This window comes from Crocuta crocuta, unplaced genomic scaffold, assembly GCF_008692635.1.
Source record: "Crocuta crocuta isolate KB4526 unplaced genomic scaffold, BGI_CrCroc_1.0 scaffold64, whole genome shotgun sequence".
In the NCBI taxonomy this organism is placed as follows: domain Eukaryota; kingdom Metazoa; phylum Chordata; class Mammalia; order Carnivora; family Hyaenidae; genus Crocuta; species Crocuta crocuta.
In genome coordinates, this window is record NW_027530640.1 from 13,723,591 (window position 1) to 13,729,590 (window position 6,000).

The 6,000-nt window shown below is 52.0% G+C and overlaps 1 long non-coding RNA gene across 1 annotated transcript in view; it reads left to right on the forward strand.

Annotated features, from left to right (window-relative positions):
- LOC144235283 (uncharacterized) overlaps positions 1-1,599 on the forward strand; it is a 95,404-nt gene extending 93,805 nt beyond the window's left edge. The window contains exon 5 of the long non-coding RNA XR_013336174.1: positions 1,539-1,599. This is a non-coding gene — a long non-coding RNA (uncharacterized LOC144235283). The remainder of the gene's footprint in view (positions 1-1,538) is intronic.
- The last annotated feature ends 4,401 nt before the right edge of the window (positions 1,600-6,000 follow it).

The window sequence follows — 6,000 nt, forward strand, 5'->3', positions numbered from 1 at the left end:
CTCGCTGGGGACAGGGGTCTGAATGCTCACACAGACACCTACATGTATGTACACATGGTCATGCCCATACAGCACATGCACCACCTCACACATCTCTACATACTGTAAGTTCGAGGAGGGCATCTCACACCTGGGCGCACCAGAGTCACCTAAAAAGCTTATTAGAGTGCTAGGCTCCACGTCGGGTTTCTGATTCAGTAGGTCTGAGGTGGGGCCTTAGAATGTGCATTTCAAGCAAATGCCAAGTGCTACTGCTGCTGCTGGTCTGGGTACCACTCTTTGAGAACTGCTGCATTAGAGATGCCCACCTCTGTGCAGACAGGAGGGTACACATTCATGCACAGAAGCATTTGCAAAACAGCAAGGGCGAGGCAGCTGGAAATAACTGGAAGCTAGGAGCTGAGCTGGGGAATCACTTGGCTCAAAATCGCCGATTCCCAGTATCATTCTCTCACTGTCTCTAGGCTCTTGCTCTCTCTCCAGCAGTCTGCATTCCTGCGCAGCATCTCTTTCTCAGTCTCCCCATCTCCCTGCAGCCTCCCAGCCCCAGCCAGGCCCTGCAGCCTCCAGGTGGCTTCCCAGCAACTCTGCACACATGAGCTCATCCATCTCCATCACCCTACTAGTGAGTGGCAGGCAGGTGAGAGCAGAAGATTACAGAAGAACGGGCTCAGCTCCCCACTAACAGGGAGCTTGCTCACCGCGAGAACACAGCCAATTATTCCCCCTGTTCTGGGGGAGTAATCATTAATGCCACAGGAAGTTCTAAACAAGCGATTAAATCATTACTGGGGAAGACGCAGCGAGCCTGTGCCACCACTAAGCCTCCCTGGTACTGTTGGTCTGGGGAAGACTTACCTGCAAGGTGGGGGAGACAGGGAGAGATAGGCATTGTCCTCACTCCTGCAGCCAATCTGGCAGGAGCCAGCCCTAAAACCATCATCCCCACTCTGAACTGCAAACCAGCTACTGTCTCCCAAACCTCTCTGACCCCCAGTGATACAGGCTTTCTTCTGGTAGGCTGATGAATCTATTCATTTATCAACAAATAATGCCAGGCATTATTCTACGGCCTGCAGAGATACTGGTAAGACACATGAGATCCCTGTCCTCATGGAGCGCACAGTCTAGTAGGGAAGGCACACAATTAAAAAGTAAGTTACTAAGAAAGTAATCACAAAGCGGCAAGTGCTGAGGAGGAAAGAGACAGGATGGTGGGTGCTTTGAATGGAGCATCTGCTTGGAGGACTTTGGAGGCCACCCACCTGTCCCTTGGATTGGCCAGCAGTCTGTGCCCATCTCTTGTGCCTGCAGATCATGTTTTGTATAAACGTGTACAACATCTGAGCAGCCCTCTTCCTACCCTGAGTCCCTAACATGCTATCTTTGGAAAGATAACGAGTATCTAGAACAGCTACTGTTTTTTAGCACGTACTATGTGCCAGGCATTGCACTAAGCAATTTATGGTCATTACATCATTCATCTGCAGAGCAATAATAACGTTATGAAGTAGGTGTTTTTAATTCCCATTTTACAGATAAGGAAACGGAGACCAGGAACGTTTGAGCTGCTTGGCCAAGACACACAGGAGGTAACTGGGAGGTTGAATTGAGGTCTGTCTGAGTCCTGAGTAGAGGCATTTAACCCCCATGGCATCCTACCTCCCAGGAGAAAGAAGCATAAGAGGGCGGGGGCACCTGGGTGGTTCAGTCGGTTGAGCGACTGACTTTGGCTCAAGTCATGATCTCACAGTTCGTGGGTCTGAGCCCCACGTCTGGCTCTGAGCTGACAGCTCAGAGCCTGGAACCTGCTTCCAATTCTGTGTGTCCCTCTCTCTCTGCCTCTTCCCTGCTCATGCTCTGTCTCTCTCTGTCTCTCAAAAATAAATAAGTGTAGAAAGAAAGAAAGAAAGAAAGAAAGAAAGAAAGAAAGAAAGAAAGAAAGAAAGAAAGAAAGAAAGAAAGAAAGAAAAAGAAAGAAACATGAGAGGTCAGTGTGAGCTTTGCAGGATCAATTTCAGAGCTGAGAGACCTCAAAGCCTGGGGTCCCTGTTGACATGGGGAGATACTGGGATGGCTGCTGGTCACTGAAATATAACAAGAAAGGTCTTACCTTCCTCTACATCTCCAAAACGCAACACAGAGAGGGGAAGCACTAGCTCAGGGACTTTGGGGGAGTTCCCTTTGGCTTCCATGGAGAGACCATGGCCCCCACCTCCGCAGCTGTCCCCAGACTCCTGCAGCCTTGGGAGGGCCCCGCCAACGTTCCTTCATTCCTGCCATGTCCTGCACCTGTGGCCAGGCCACACCCCCAAGGGGTGCTGGGGCCGCCAGAGGCAGACGGGGCCAGAGCCTGTGTCTGTGGTGACTAATCGGCTGGTGCTTGGGAGGCCGTGGTGAATTATTCACACAGATTCTGTGAATTATTCAAGTTGTTATTATTTATTTTTCAGATGAGCCTGCGGCAGAGCCTCCAGGCCCATGTTCAAAGGATGACATAACTCCTGACTCTTGAACGCCTGTGTCTGTAGAGGATGAGTCAGGCTTCTCTCCAGCCTCAGCCAGGAGTCCCAAAGAGCAGGTTGAGGGCAGGGAGCTGCTGCCTTCAGGGCAGACTCCTGCAGAGCCCCAATCCTAACCCCAATTATAGAATTAATAGTTGCCGCTTACTGGGTCTCACTATGCCCTGGCACTGTTCTTTCCACGTGCAGGCTTAAGTGAACAGCACAACCACCCTATGAAGACTATAATAACCCCATTTTAAAGATGATGGAACTCAAGGTCAGAGATGTGATGCTCCTTGTCCAAGGTCACCAGTTAATAATTGGGATTCTAGCTCAGGGCTGTGAGCTACAAATCCAGTGGCCGCCACCCCACTGCATATGCCGGTGGGTAGTGTGCCTGACCTCATCTTAACTAAACCCCTTTGCGGCCCTAATTGCGCCCCCACCCCCACCCCAGTCTTCAAACCACTCTGAGGGCAGGCCACGCCCAATGCCTCCAATGCTCTCAGAGGAGACATCTGCATCTCCATGGCAACAGGATCCCCAGCAGCCAGAGCTGAGTGTGGTCTACCTGTGAGAAGCGGAGGTGGCCTTTGCCTGCAGAGCCCCCCAGGTGTCCCCAGGCTCTGAGCAACTGTGACTCAGGGTCTCCTGGCCCCTCCCCAGTTTCACTAAGCCCTCCCTCCAACCCAACACAGAGCTCCCCTCCCTCACAGAGCTCTGACAGCAGAAGTCACCCAGCCTCCCTGCCTCCTTCACCTAACTCTCCTGCTACTTCACCTCCATCCCTCTAGGTGTGGCCCCAGCCCTTGTCCCTGCGGAATCCCCCTTCACCTCCTCCCATAGCTGCCCTCTGGAGGAGGCAAACTAGACAGAGTAGACACATGGATTCAGCCCTGGGGACATTCTGAGGGCTCTTTGTCAAGGTGACCATAGTCTTACAGAGACCATCCTGTCTTGGAAAGGCACCTTTGTCTTCCTACCACTCCATCCATTCATTCATTCGATAGATACTTACTGAATGCCCACTATGTGCCAGGGCTGGTTCTGGCTGCTAAGGCTAAGAGCAGTGGGGCCTCCCCACAGTGAAGGTCCTCTCTGAGTTTAGCCGGGGCCCCTCCCCCAGGACCTGTGTCTCCTGACATAAAGGAAGCAAAGTCACAGGCACCCGGGATTGCAGCATGACTCTACTAGCCCCTGACACTCTGGGTGACCTTGGGCCAGCAGCTCCCCAGCTCTGCCATTCCCCTTCTTAAAATAAGGGACTGGAACCAGAATCTGCTTTCTAAGGCCTTGCGAGCCCTGCTTTTCTCAGGTGTCAGTAAGTCAATAACAAAGACAACATCGTCATTTCCATCCTACAGCTGGGAAAGTCAGAGCTGTGTGCGTGCATCATCTCAGGTGGACTTAATGGCTGGCCCTCCCTTCCTGGCTCTGAGCATTTTGAAGGGGAGCCTTGGGATGGCTCTGTGGCTAAGCATGGATTTCAGTTGCCAGAGAGCCTTGGGAGCTGGGGGAGGGGAAAAGGAAACAAACAATTGCAGAATGCCTCTGCTTTCCTTGCAAATGTTCTTTATTAATCTTTATGGAGGTGGATATGAATATTCCCATTTTACAGACAAGCTAACAGGGACTCAGGCCACAAGAGCTGTAAGTAGCAGGGATGGGATGCGAAGTCGGGTCCACTCAGGACCATGCTCTTTCTACCATACCAGGCCACATCTCCAGCCTCAGCTGGGCCCTAGGACATAGTCTGGCTTCCTTTTCCAAAGCCTGTGTTGGAGCTGGGGAAGAAGAGGGTTTCACTGAAACTACCTCTAGGGGTTGGGTGTTGCTGATTTCTACCTTCTCCACCAGCAGAGAGGAAAACCTTGGGCTGGCTATGCTGAGTCATCCAGGAGCCAGGGAATGCAGGTTTATATTTACCCCAAGGCAGCCACCTCAACAGGTTTGTGGCTGTGCTTCCCAGCTTGGGACTGCTTGATCTCAAAGCACCTGGACTCATTCGCTGGCTGGGCAGGCTAGTGAGAAGGGACCACATGGCTGCGGGCCATCCTGTGTCCTTGGGTGCCCACACCTGTAGCCTAGTGGATACAGCTCTCTGCTTCAGTCACCCTAGACCTTTATGCATTGGTTCCTGGACCACCAGCATCTGAATTCAGGGCTTGCTAATGCTGTCAGCCCTGCCAGCCTGCACATGCCTCCAGACCTCCAGAACCTGGGAGGGGCGGGGTAGGGAAGAGGTCCCTGTCTCCGGAGGAGTCTGTACAGCACAGAGTCTTTGCAAGCTTTCCCCTCCAGTTCAGAACTGTTGGGCAGACCCCTCAATGCCTGAATCAACCTGAATGTGAATCCTGGAGCTGACACTTAGCAGTCAGGCAGCCCTGAGCCCTGTGCGTCATCTCTTGGACCTCCATCTTCCCATTTGCAAACCAGGGTGATACCTATACCCTCATCATGGGGTTGTTGTGGGGATTACAGGAGATGACAGATAAAATGCTCAAGAAAGGCCACTTGAAATGGAAGTTGCGCCTTCTTCCCCCTCCCTTCTGAGCGGAGACCAGGCCTGGGGCTGTAGCTCTGGGAGGGCCTCACAGCTGCAGAATATGTAGCAGCAGTTTCTAAATAGAACTCCCCTCCAAACCACAGTCACTGTTGACTCCTCAAGGCTCCCTTAGGAAGCCAGCTTTGCAGACATTTGTCTTGGACAAAGTGAGGTAGTGGGCCCCTGCTGGAGCCCCTGAGGTCAGACCTTGGGGTCAGATAGAGCTGCTTTGTGGCCTCAGTGGCAGAAGATAGGAGATGGTGACCTGGGGTCTAAGAGTGACTGGTGTCCATCCGGGAGAGCTACCACTTAGGGAGAACCTGCTTCCAGGCACTTCACATCCCCTCTTGCACCTCCTCCATCCCTGGCTGAGGTTACGTACCTGCTATTAATTCTGTTTACGGATGACAGACCCCTGGCTTAGTCTTAGGCCTAAAATCATGAAGTATGTAAGTGGAGGAGCTGGGATTTGAACCCAGAATTGCATGATTCCAAAATTTCTTTATGCCTAGAATGTGATACCACCTCCCTAAATTATCCCATCACTCTGATTTACTGAACACCTGGTAAGGGCCAGGTTCTGAGCTAAGCACTCTCCATGCTTTTCCCCACTTTACTTTCCCAATAGCCCTCTGAGATAGATTGTGTTATTATTCTTATCTTCTGGGGAAGGAAACTGCCACTCAGAAAGAATGAGGATCTGAGTTACTCAGCTTGGCTCTTTTGAGGTTAGATCCAGGGTCCTAGAAAATACCCCTCCCCACTACATCTTTCATGATTGTGCTTCACATCCAAGGTCCCCTCTGACTAACTTCCCACCTATGTCTCTACCCTTCCTTCTGTTTGGGGGTCTCTTTACCCAAGCTGTGTCTTCATCCTGGCCCCAATGACCCTGAGCCAAGAGTGCAGAGGTGTGGCCCCCACCCCGAGCCCCAAACAACCCACTGCCCC